Source organism: Heptranchias perlo, chromosome 8 (genome assembly GCF_035084215.1).
Source record: "Heptranchias perlo isolate sHepPer1 chromosome 8, sHepPer1.hap1, whole genome shotgun sequence".
Taxonomy (NCBI): Eukaryota; Metazoa; Chordata; class Chondrichthyes; order Hexanchiformes; family Hexanchidae; genus Heptranchias; species Heptranchias perlo.
The window spans coordinates 5,863,284-5,876,877 of NC_090332.1; the positions used below are offsets into that span (position 1 = coordinate 5,863,284).

Below are 13,594 nucleotides of genomic sequence, written 5' to 3' on the forward strand. Positions count from 1 at the left end.
GCAACACTCTTAAACTTTCCATCGCTGCTGCTTCCCTCTCTAATGAAGTCTTTATATAAAAGACCCTGGCCTAGAAATTGGGTCGGGTAGCGCTCATTATTCAGGCGCTACGTGGACTCGTAAAGCCCAAAATGGCGGGCGGGAAGTGTGCGCACACCTCCGACCAGGCGTGCGGCGCCCGCCATATTGGATAAGGACAAACAAGAGGCGTCCTTTACCCACACCTGAAGCAGGCGTTAGGCCCTTTGCATTGCTTACCTGCGTGGCCTCTGACCCAGAGGCAAATGTGACACCACTGAGCCAGGCTGACACTTTACACTTCATTCCACGAATTTCAGAATCTATTAATAGGCTATTCCCCACCCACCACCAACCCCCCCAAAGTTGCCACTTTATGAAAGTAATTCGATTTGAATTTTTGGCGCGCAGTTATTGTTTCCCTCTCCTCTCTTTATTATCTTCCATGCAGTCTGACTTCTCCTCCTCGGTCCCTTTTTCCAGCCTGACCCCCCCACAGTGCTGGTGACGGGTCACACACCAAAAACGTTATCCTATCTCTCTTCTTTCAGTCGATGACTCACCTGTTGTGCATGTGCACCATATTCTGTATTCATTCCAAATCTCTGGCATTCTTCGCTTACTTTCCCTCCTCCTGTTGCCTTGTGCCTCCAGGCCCACTTCCTGTTGGTGCTACAGTGGCTGTTCCCCCAGTTGCGTGTATGAGTTAGAGGCTGGACTGAGATAAAACTGCTCGCGGATGCCCAGGAATGGCATAATCCTCCTTAGCCCTGCCTTAAAGGGGCAAGTTCATATTCTCAGAAGCCCCCCCAAACCTGCTGCGTCTGTACATCTACAAAGCCCAGCTCCGTTGACCGCCTTCGCCTGTGCCTGAGTTAGTCTCCTCAGTCCTCATAGTTCCAGGTGGATCAAGCCTCGGCCCTGCCTCGTGATCGACCAATAACAACTTGCATTTATATAGCGCCCTTAATGTCGTAAAACGTCCGCAGGTGCTTCACAGGAGCGTTATCAGACAAAAATTGACACCGAGCCATGTAAGGAGACAATAGGACAGGCTTGGTCAAAGAGGTAGGTTTTAAGGAGAGTCTTAAAAGAGGAGAGAGAGGTGGAGAGGCGGAGAGGTTTAGGGAGGAAATTCCACAGCTTAGGACCTAGGCAGCTGAAGGCATGGCCGCCAATGGTGGAGTGATGGAAATCGGGGATGCACAGAATTCTCGGAGGCTTGTAGGGTTGGAGGAGGTTACAGAGATGGGGGGGTGGGGGCGAGGGCCACGGAGGGATTTGAACACAAGGATGAGAATTTTAAATTCGAGGCAAAGCCAGACCGGGAACCAATGTAGGTCAGCGAGCACAGGGGTGACGGGTGAACGGGACTTGGTGTAAGTTAGGATATGGACAGCAGAGTTAGGGATGAGCTGAAGTTTACAGGGGGTGGAAGGTGGGAGGCTCACCTGTTGGTGAGAGATGGGTCTGGATGAGTGCACGTTGAGGACTGGATTTGGTAAATCGTGCAGTGGACTGTGAGAGACATAACTGGGACAGTGTAGCATTTGGTTGCGGCTGTTTCAGTGTTGATGGATTGTCAGTTGTGGATTCTGCACAATAAAACTTTCTCAGCAGACTGCCCTGACCGTACACTGTTGAAGTCGTTTACATCAGTTCTCTTATTCAAATGTAGCACCAAATAAGATCAGATTTATAATGGATTAACGTGTAGACATTGTGTGGAAATTTACTCTGTTCTTCACTAGTCCCAACTTTGCACCTTCCAGTACGTCCAGAGAGAGTAGCCCAGTGTGTCCCACTAGAAGTCAAGGTCTGTAATGTTGTGAAATTCTAAACCATTCCCACCTCCTGTTGTCTATTAATTTATTTGAAAATCTCCTGACATCCATTTACCTCTTCATCCAGAAACCTCTTCATCCAGAAACCTCGTCATTGGAGTGAACAACAAATCTAAAATGACAAGAAATACCCTCCTCTAGCTCATTTATGAGTAGTTTGAACAGCAGGCAGCTGAGAACAGGGGAAGAGAACAAGGGACCCAGAACAGGGGACCCAGAACAGGGGATTCAGAACAGTGGATTCAGAACAGTGGATTCAGAATAGGGGACCAGAACAGGGGATTATGAACAGGGGATTCAGAACAGTGGATTCAGAATAGGGGACCAGAACAGGGGATTATGAACAGGAGACCCAGAATAGAGACCCTTACATCACAACAGTGACTACACTTTAAAAGTGCTTTATTGACTACAAAGCGCTTTGGGACTTCCTGAGGTCGTGAAAGGCGCTATATAAATGCAAGTTCTTTTCTTTCTTTTTTGGACATTCAGGACTTATCGTGCGATGTTAACATGGAAACTCGCAGTGTACAAACTCCATGTAACCAGCAAGTTAATGAATCAAATCCCATTAGATCAAAGCAATCCACTTGAGTCTAAGCATACCGTAATTCAACAAGATACTGGAGACTGTGGAACGGAAAGTCTGTCGAGTCAGGACGAGAAATAAGAGAACCAGACAGACTTATTAGCCCAGAAATGACTGTGTGCAATATTAGCAGAAGAACACGTCACAATTCCAGATGACAGTCTTCTGCCCACTGCTTTCACAGAGGAGCTAATATTTAAGTAAACCCGTTAATGTCGCCATAAAAAAGATAGAGGGCAGATGAATGTCACATGAGCAACGTTAAGCATTTGTAGACTGGTATTAACAGCAGTTTCCAGGGCCCTTGAGTCAGCGGAGGGTTGAATTTATTATTTAAACTATTATTCACGTAATATAGACACAATTTGCCGTTTGCAGACGATCTTACAGCACTAGGAGTTTAAAGCCATTTCAGACGTGTAACTTCGGTCTGGTTTACATGTGGTTTCAGCACTAGTCTTTAAATTTAAAGGAGAGCAACATAAGGAACAGGAGGAGGCCATTCAGCCCCTCGGGCCTGTTCCACTATTCAATTAGATCATGGCTGATCTGTACCTCAACTCCATTTGCCCACCTTTGCTCCGTCTCCCTCGATACCCTTACCCAACAAAAATCTATCAATCTCAGTCCTGAAAGATCCAATTGGCCCCCAGCATCCACACCCTTTTGGGGGAGAGAGTTCCAGATTTCCACTCCCCTTTGTGTAAAAAAGTGCTTCCTGATTTCACTCCTGAACGGCCTGGCTCTAATTTTAAGAATATGTTCCCCTCGTTCTTGATTCCCCCCATCAGAGAAAATAGTTTGTCCGTATTTACCCTATCAAATCCTTTTAACATTTTAAACACTTTGATCAGATCACCTCTCAATCTTCTATACTCAGGAATACAAGCCTAGTTTGTGCAAACTGCCCTCATAATATGACCCTCTAAACCCCAAAGGTGGGTTGATATTGAGGGTTGTTGCTAGAGTGCGACACAGCTTCCCGAAGGCTGCTTACAGAGCCGGTGCAGACTGGTTCCTGGTTAGTTGGGAATTGAGAGCTGTTCTGTCCTAAGAACAGGCAAATCAGTAAAACATGGCTGAGTATTAAAGACTCTCAGCAAAGTCTTCCTGTGTTCTGTGATGTTCCTGGCCCTTAAAAGAATACATCTGGCTCGATGCATTTAGCAAATGGCCCAACAGGGAAAACAGACGGGATTATTTTACCAGACATCAGCTCCACTCCGAACTCCGCGTGCCAGTGATTGGAGTTAACCACAAGCGGGGCAGCTTACCATCTTAATGTAACCATCTTAACCTGGTACCGCAGAGCGACCCAGTCAGACCTAAGTGAACCAATCGGACTCAGAATTGAACGTTTTTTTTGTTGTTGTGACTAATTGATGATGGCGCGCAGGTCTGAGATAAGGTCAATCAGAGTTCACGGACCCTGGAGCCCTGTTAAGTCGATAAAGGGCCGCAGTGACCAATCAGCTGAGCAAGCGCGGGATCTATTCTCCAGGTCTGCTGCCAGCCTGATCCTTGTCACCGGGAGGAGATCAGGATGAGCCCAGGGACCGTTCTCTCTCCGACACTCCTTCCCCTTTCAGGAAGCTCTGTGGTCTCCACTCATCGTGGAAGCTGCGAGTTGGGGCCTGTGCCTCCTGAACCAATGCTCCAGCATCCCTTGCTGCACCTCAGTGGTGGGCCAGTGTACTGCGATAAATGAGCTGCCTCCAGCGATTACATTTAATTCAACCAATGTAAAAGGGGACAACATCGTCAATAAAAAAAGTGCCGCGGGATATTTTACTACGTTAAAGGCGCTATATAAATGCAAGTAGTTGTTGTTGTTAGGCAAATCTTTAATTATTTATCAACAGATGTAAATCATATGGAAACACACCATCATGTCACAAGTGCAGAACATCACCGCAATGAAAATGACACGAGGCTCTCTCGAATTTTTTCTCCCTCCCGAAACAAAATTTTAAAAAAAGGTCCACCAAACACTTACTTCACTAAAATATTGCTCCTTTAAGAAACCGACACTGTCGACTTTCTGTCAGTAGACATGGAGCCACCTGTCAGCGGGGAAAGGATTTTGAGTCTTTCTTTATTTTAAATTGGAGATCTCTGGTGGAGGCCCAAGACTTACTGTGGAGAACCACACTAAGGTCAGAAAGAATCGGAGGGGAGAGGGGGGTAAATCAGGAAGTAGTGAATACAGATCACCACCAAGTTTGGGTTTGTAAACGCCAGTGGATTGCAGGGGGGAGGAAAGGCGGAGAGAGGTCAGGAGTCCCACGGTTTTAGGGGTTGCGTGAAAACAGTGGGCAGAAAAGATGCAACTTGTGGTGAAACTGTTAGGGTTAGATCATTTTTTTTTCTTTTTAATAAGGTTAAGTCCCCCTTGCAGTGCGTTTCTTCTTGGCGCTGTTGTGTACGATTTCACTGACAGGTACATCCTGGTAACTTCTATCAAAGACAAGGCCTCGTCAGGCAGGATTACAAAAGGTCTCCACTGGTAACTGGTAGACAATAATTTCCTATTGTGAAGCATTTCTGACACCTAGCGAAGGAATATAGTACTGCAGCCACTTGGCCGATGGGAGCAACACAGAAACTGTATTGTATGTCCCGATTAATACTGAGATTACCTCTCTTCTGATCACATTATCTTATACTGCATGCACAAGATTGGCGCACCTGCAGCTGGCATGAAGTTACATTTGTATTTTGAAGATACCCATCTCTCCCACCACCACCGCCAACTCCTCTGTGTTGTCCGACTGCCTGTCCGACATTAAAGGCCTGGGTGAGCCAGAGGTTCCTCTAATTGGGAAGACCAAAGCTATTCCCCCCTCACACAGTCTACGCCTGATCTCCAGACTCCATCCCCCTCCCTGGCTGCACCAATCTGAGTTGATCCTGAAAGGTCACAAGGCTGCAAATGGCCTCTGTGTATCATAGAAACATAGGAACAGAAGGAGGCCATTCGACCCCTCGGGCCAGTTCCTCCATTCAATTCGATCATGGCCGATATGTACGCTAACTCCATTTGCCCGCCTTGGTTCCATATCCATATGAGGGGCCTAGATAGAGTGGATAGGAAGGACCTATTTCCCTTAGCAGAGAGGTCAATAACCAGGGGGCATAGATTTAAAGTGATTGGTGGAAGGATTTGAGGGGAGCTGAGGAGATTTTTTTTCACTAGAGGGTGGTGGGGGTCTGGAACTCACTGCCTGAACACATTTAAAAAGTGCTTGGATATGCAGTTGAGGTGACATAGCCTGCAAGGCTACGGACCAAGAGCTGGAAAGTGGGATTAGGCTGGATAGCTCTTTTACGGCCGGCACAGACACAATGGGCCGAATGGCCTCCTTATGTGCCATAAATTTCTATGATTGATCCCTTACACAACAAAAATCTATCACTCGTCAGTCTTAAAAGTTTCAATGGACCCCCAGCATCCACAGCCTTTTGGGGGAGAGAGCTCCAGATTTCTACTATCCCTTTGTGTGAAGAAATGCTTCCTGATTTAACTCCTGAACGGCCTAGCTCTGATTTTAAGATTATTCCCCCTTGTTCTGGATTCCCCCACCAGAGGAAATAACTTCTCTCGATCCACCCTATTGAATCCTTTTATCATTTTAAACACCTCGATCGAATCACCCCTCAATCTTCTAAACTCAAAGGAATAAAAGCCAAGTTTATGCAATCTGTTCTCATAACTTAACCCTTTAAGCCCCTGTATCATTCTGGTGAATCTGGACTGTACCTCCTCCAAGGCCAATATATCCTTCCTGAGGTGCGGTGTCCAGAACTGAACGCAGTATCTCCAGATGGGGTCTGACCAAGGCTCTAGACAGCTGAAGCATAACTTCCTCCCCTTTGTAATCCAGCCCCCTTGAGATAAAGGCCAACATTCCATTAGCCTTTTTGATAGCCTTATGTACCTGTCATAATCTAATGCTAAGCTACTCTTTTGTAGAATACTTTTTTATAACCATGTTTCTTTTCTAAACCTCTCTCCCTAAACCTTTCTGCCTCTCCATCTCTCTCTCCTCCTAAAAGTCGCTCCTCAAAACCTATCCCTTTGATCAAGTTTTTGCTCACCTGTCCTAATATCTCTTTATGTGGCTCAGTGTCAATTTTTGTCTTATAACACTCCTGTGAAGCTCCTTGGGTCGTTTTACTATGTTAAAGGCACTATATAAATGCAGGTTGTTGTTGTTGTATTTCTTACCACTGCAGGTTAAACTATTCTCCTGAGAATCCCAAACTCCAAGATTTGAACAGCTCCAGCTTCTTTTGTGTCCCCGAAACCTGTTACCAGGACTTTCTGCATTCGAATAGCTGTCAACCATATTTGAAAATAACTTGCTGTCATGTACACATAAATGGACAAATCACACAGACTATATCTGTCCGAAAGTAAAAACCCTGGGTACACTCGGCGGGGTCAGGCAGCATCTGTGGAGAGAGGGCAGCGGTAGGATTAGCGTTTCAGGTCAACGACCTTTTGCCAGAACTGATCTACTGAGCGTTTCCAGCATTTCCTGTTTTTATTTCAGACTTCCAGCAACTGCAGCATTTCGTTTTTTGTTCGAAAGTAGCTTGGCTCCTCCTCAAGTTCAGCAGATAACTAAATGAAACTTTTTTAACATATATCCATTCTCAGGAGGTGGGCGTCGCTGGCGAGGCTGGCATTTATCGCCTATCCCGAGTTGCGTGGGATCTTGCTGTGCCAGTTTTCCCCACATCACAACAGTGACTGCACTTCAGAAGTATTTCACTGGCTGTGAAGTGCTTTGGGACGCCCGAGAGACAGTACTGCCAACAGTGCAGCACTCCCTCAGTACTGCACTGGAAGTGTCGGCCTAGATTATGTGCTCAAGTCTCTGGAGTGGGACTTGAACCCACGACCTTCTGACTCAGAGGTGAGAGGGCTACCACTGAGTCACAGCCGATATCTTAAGGGTTTTTTATGTTAAAGGTGCTGTATAAATGCAAGTCTCTGCTGTTTAACCTTACCAGTATGAACATCTTACAGTGGTATATTTTGGTGTCATCTCTGTAGTCATTTGCAGTTGGCGTTCAACGAAGTTACCTGTTTAACAGGAGGAGTGATAACTCAGAATACTGAAAGAAATGCAGCGATTGTTGAGTTGATTTAGTTGATTCTGTGATCAGTTAGTTTATCTTGTCCGTTCTTGTGTTAAAGCCGTGTGCAATCCATGTGTGCGTAGGTCACTGAAAACCTTACAGGATCAACAGGTGATGGTGGAAGCAGAGGTGTCGGCTAAGGCTTTGGGACAAGGACCACCCTAAAATAAAAATACTCAATTGGAGGAGGACCAATTTTAGTGGGATGAGAACAGGTCTGGTCCGGGTAAAAGATCGACAGACAAAACTGTAATTGAACATCGGGCGGCCTTTAAGGAGGAGATGGTTCAGGTACGGTCTAGGGACATTCCCACGTGGGAGAAAGGTAGGGCAACTAAAACCAGAGCTCCCTGGATGACAAAAGAGATAGAGAGTAAGATGAAGCAGGAAAAAGGGGACGTATGACAGATGCCAGGTTGATAACACAAGTAAGAACCAGGCTGAATATAGAAAGTTCAGAGGGAAAGTGAAAAGGAATTAAGAGGGGCAAAGAGAGAGTCTGAGAATAGACTGGCGGCCAACATAAAAGGGAATCCAGAAGTCTTCTATAGGCATGTAAACAGTAAACGGATAGGGCCGATCAGGGACCAAAAAGGAGATCTACTCATGCAGGCAGAGGGCATGGCCGAGGTACTGTATGAGTACTTTGCATCTGTCTTTAGCAAGGAAGAAGATGCTGCCAGAGTCTCTGTAAAGGAAGATGTAGTTAATGGATGGGCTAAAAATTGATAAAGAGGAGGTACTAGAAAGGCTAGCTGTACTTAAAGTAGATAAGTCACCTGGTCCAGATGGGAGGCATTCTAGATTGCTGAGGGAAATACAGGTGGAAATTGCAGAGGTACTGGCCATAATCTTCCAAACATCCTTAGGTACTGGGGTGGTGCCAGAGGACTGGAGAATTGCAAATATTACACCCTTGTTCAAAAAAGGGTGTGAGGATAAACCCAGCAACTACAGGCCAGTCAGTTTAATCTCGGTGGTGGGGAAACTTTTAGAAACAATAATACGGGACAGAATTAGATGTCACTTGGACAAGTGTGGATTAATTAGGGAAAGCCAGCATGGATTTGTTAAAGGCAAATCATGTTTAACTAACTCGATTGAGTTTTTTGATGAGGTAATGGAGAGGGTAGATGAGGGCAATGCAGTTGATGAGGTCTATATGGACTTTCAAAAGGTGTTTGATAAAGTGCCGCATAATAGGCTTGTCATCAAGATTGAAGCCCATGGAATAAAAAGGGGGCAGTAGCAGCATGGAAACAAAATTGGCTAAGTAACAGGAAGCAGAGAGTAGTGGTGAACAGTTGTTTTTCGGACTGGAGGGAGGTGTACAGTGGTGTTCCCCAGGAGTCAGTGCTGGGACCACTGCTTTTCTTGATATAAATTAATGACTTGGGCTTGGGAGTACAGGGCACAATTTCAAAATTTTCAGATGACACGAAACTTGAAAATGTAGTAAACAGTGAAGAGGACAGTGACAGACTTCAAGGGGATGTAGACAGGCTGGTGGAATGGGCGGACACGTGGCAAATGAAATTTAACGCAGAAAAATGCGAAGTGATACATTTTGGTAAGAAGAATGAGGAGAGGCAATATAAACTAGAGGGCACAACTCTAAAAGGGATACAGGAACAGAGAGATCTGGGGGTATATGTGCAGGCTGAGAAAGAGGTTAAATAAGCATACGGGATCCTGGGCTTTATAAACAGAGGCATAGAGTACAAAAACAAGGAAGTCATGATGAACCTTTATAAAACACTGGTTTGACCACAACTGGAGTATTGTGTCCAGTTCTGGGCACCGCATTTTAGGAAAGATGTAAAGGCCTTAGAGAGGGTGCAGAAAAGATTCACTAGAACGATTCCAGGGATGAGGGACTTTAGTTACGTGGATAGACTGGAGAAGCTGGGGTTGTTCTCCTTGGAGCAGAGACGGTTGTGAGGAGATTTGATAGAGGTATTCAAAATCATGAAAGGTCTTGACAGAGTAGATAGAGAGAAACTGTTCCCATTGGAAGGGTCAAGAACCAGAGGACATAGATTTAAGGTGATTGGCAAAAGAGCCAAAGGTAACATGAGGAAAAACTTTTTTACACAGCGAGTGGTTGTGATCTGGAATGCACTGCCTGAGGGGGTGGTGGAGGCAGATTCAATCATGGCCTTTGAAAGGGAACTGGATAAGTACTTAAAAGGAAAATATTTGCAGGGCTATGGGGATAGGGCGGGGGAGTGGGACTAGCTGAATTGCTCTTGCATAGAGCCTGCATGGACTCGATGGGCCGAATGCCCACCTTCCGTGCTGTAACCTTTCTATGATTCTATGATTCTAAGGCCTCGATAGACGAATCAGTCATTGACGCTGGATAGCAGTGGGTTCGATGGGTTGAATGGCCTTTTCTTGCTCTGCATTTTCTTACATTCTTAAAACAATGTTAATGTGTTGGAGGTGATGTGGAGGAGATCAACAAGGAGGATTTAGAGACTAAAAGCTTTAACTCATGGGCAGCAGCCAAAAGAATTGGACTTTTTCTCGTTTGAGAAAAGTTTGAAAGGGGACATGATCCAGGTTTTTTTTAAATGCTGAAGAATATGAATAACTTAGAATAACGTATGTTCTCTAACTCGAGCGTGCAATCATAGAATGAAGAACAATGGAATAAAGTGTTTTTTGTGCCAAATGTTGTCATTGTTAAAAATAAAATTGATTTCTGTAGATTACTTCACTGAGTGTCTGATCTCGGTGCAGGCAAAATAATTTAAGAATTTTTAAAAAATCATTCTTGGGATGTGGGCATCGCTGGCAAAGCTGTCATTTATTGCCCATCCCTAGTTGCCTCTTGAGAAGGTGGTGGTGGGTCTTCTTCTTGAACCGCTGTTGTGTCCGTGTGGTGAAGGTTCTCCCACAGTGCTGTTAGGTAAGGACTTCCAGGATTTTGACCCAGCGACGATGAAGGAACGGCCGATATGTGTCCAAGTCAGGATGGTGTGGAGGGGAGCTTGGAGGTGATGGTGTTCCCATGGACTTGCTGTCCTTGTCCTACTGGGTGGTGGAGGTTGCGGGTTTGGGAGGTGATTAATTGTGTCTTCAGAATGGAGTCAATAGTCAGGCTGAACTGTGGGAAACCAAAAGTTAATGCTAATTAAAACCCCACAGGCCCAGAAATAAGTTGCTAGGAGATGTAAACGTACCATTCTTTACTGGAAAAAGTATGGAAGAATTCTTTGTTAAGGAGAGAATGAAAGCCAAGGGAGTGAAATCACTACCTGGCATGTCTGGGTCCTGATACATGATTAACCAACATGGTTGTGTGAAGTGATTGACATCAAAAAGAGGTGAACTCTTCTAATATATATGTCACTCAGATTGGTCATTAAAATTGAGGTTGTTTCTTTGAAAATCAAGGATATATAAGATGGCGTTTTGACAGTAAAGAAACTTAGTTGAGAAGTTCAGTTCATTCTTAGTTCTTGTTCTTCTAATAGCTCTTGTAATAGTCTTTAGTCGAGGTTCTCTGAATAGTGTATGTAGCAGGGTGTTTCTGTACAAGATGGAAAGTACATCTCTAACAAAGAGAGAGAGCAGTCACAGAATTGAAACTGAACGCCTGTACCAGGCAGTCTACCTTTCACTTGCACGGACAAGTTTTCCCGAGATCAAGGGAGATGAGATTTAGGGCAACTGGTCCAGGTACAGTTACCAGATGGATTCACCCAGGAGCAGAGGATCAAAGATGAACGGATACACCCGTACAGATAGAGGTCCATCACCCTGAGGTCCCAGAGACTAACATCATCGCCGCACAGGAAGGCAAGACAACCTGCTCAACCACACCAGCGCGTAAGGGCACAGTCAGGTAAGTTCTGAAAACATTGCTAAATTTTAATTTTAAACGAATCTCACCAATTTATTTCAATCGCAGACACTGACTTTCCGTGACCGGGCACCGCAGGGACTGGAGTGGATACTGGACACTGTTAACAATATTATTATTTAACATTATAAGTTTCCCTTTTTGTTATGATTTAGTTCCCTATTAATTATTCTCCTCTAAAAAGAGGGCATTTTGGTTTGTTTCTTTGGTTGATGATGCTGGGACAACCCAGTGTCTCCTTACTGGTTATTTTAGAAAAGGCATACACTAAGGAGGAATGGTCTAGAAGGATATGTTGCTAAAGTGAGACCAAGTGGAGTGGGAGGAGGCTTGTCTGGAGCGTGGACCAGTTGGGCCGACTGGCCTGTTTCAGCGCTGTGCGTTCTATGTAATGATCTCAGTGTTAATTAATAACCGATAACCCAGTTATTGCTGAATTACTGTGACACATAAGAACATAAGAACATAAGAAATAGGAGCAGGAGTCGGCCAATCGGCCCCTCGAGCCTGCTCCGCCATTCAATAAGATCATGGCTGATCTGATCCTAACCTCAAATCTAAATTCATGTCCAATTTCCTGCCCGCTCCCTGTAACCCCTAATTCCCTTTACTTCTAGGAAACTGTCTATTTCTGTTTTAAATTTATTTAATGATGTAGCTTCCACAGCTTCCTGGGGCAGCAAATTCCACAGACCTACTACCCTCTGAGTGAAGAAGTTTCTCCTCATCTCAGTTTTGAAAGAGCAGCCCCTTATTCTAAGATTATGCCCCCTAGTTCTAGTTTCACCCATCCTTGGGAACATCCTTACCGCATCCACCCGATCAAGCCTCTTCACAATCTTATATGTTTCAATAAGATCGCCTCTCATTCTTCTGAACTCCAATGAGTAGAGTCCCAATCTACTCAACTTCTCCTCATATGTCCGCCCCCTCATCCCCGGGATTAACCGAGTGAGCCTTCTTTGTACTGCCTCGAGAGCAAGTATGTCTTTTCTTAAGTATAACGGAACTGCCTCTGTAACCTCACGGATTAATTTAGTTAGTTAACGCCATCTCATCGACCCACTCTGCTTAGCATTGCAAAAAAGAAACAAAATCGAGTGCCCCCTGGGGTTTAGTTGAGCCACCCAGGAGTCCCAGGTAATCTCCCAGGACTAGTATAACCCCAAGTCCATTCCCCACTCGTTCACTGTTGACTGGTTTATTTTTAGCTGGGAGCTGTTCTGGTCAGTCTCACCCAGCTGTCCTGTCACTCCAGACAGCGCCTGGGACTCACTTTCACAGCAATCCGCAACCCAGGCAGAGGTGAGTTTACAATGAACCTCTTAATCTGTTGTGGGGTGTTGGGGGGGTTGGGGAGGATTATTTAACAGTTTCACTTCTTAAAAAAAATCTCTTTATCCCAGCTCGTCTCTGAAATTGACAGGACTTTCTGTGTGGGGGGAGAGTGGGAGAAGAGTGTGTTGATTTTCATGGCTCAGTTTCTGTCTCAGTATCATTAGTAAGTGCTATGGGAGAAATTTAAACCTCATTTAATTATATTCCTTCATCACAAGGATATGAAATCACTCGTTGTTTTGGAGTTTTTGGAGGGGGGCGGGGAGGGAGAGAGAGAGAGAGACAAAATCATATTAAGTGATAATTAAGCCCTTTGAAGTCGGTTTTAACAAGAGGAATCCTGTCCGGGATTGTCATTTAGGTGTCGAGCAGACAATATCTCGGAGTTAAACTTTTAGGACTGAGATGAGGAGGACCAGTGATTAATCAGGCTTTAGAGTGAAAGAGAGGGAAATTGAGAATGCAACAAAAACTTTCCAGTGAGATAATATAAAGTGTATCCCAAACAGAAGGAAGCTTTAATTTCTATTTTTAAGGACATGATTGGTGGGGAAAGTGACGCCTTTGATTATTTTAACAGTGCCTTGTCATCCAGACTAAAATAAGGAGCTCAGAGACTTCCTCGGGCAGCTGCGATGACATATCTGACCATTTGACTCGTACACAGAATCCGATTGTTCCCCTCGACAGTAATAGAGCTCTGGGTCCCTCTGTGTGGGGGAATCGCTGACTCATTCATGGAGGTCCACCCTCATGTTCAAATCCCTACATGGCCTCGCTCCTCCC

The 13,594-nt window shown here is 45.0% G+C and overlaps 1 protein-coding gene across 1 annotated transcript in view; it reads left to right on the forward strand.

Annotated features, from left to right (window-relative positions):
* The first annotated feature begins 12,690 nt into the window (after positions 1–12,690).
* txlnba (taxilin beta a) overlaps positions 12,691–13,594 on the forward strand; it is a 29,632-nt gene continuing 28,728 nt past the window's right edge. The window contains exon 1 of the mRNA XM_067988561.1: positions 12,691–12,775. The gene's annotated coding sequence lies outside the window, so the exon portion shown is untranslated. The remainder of the gene's footprint in view (positions 12,776–13,594) is intronic.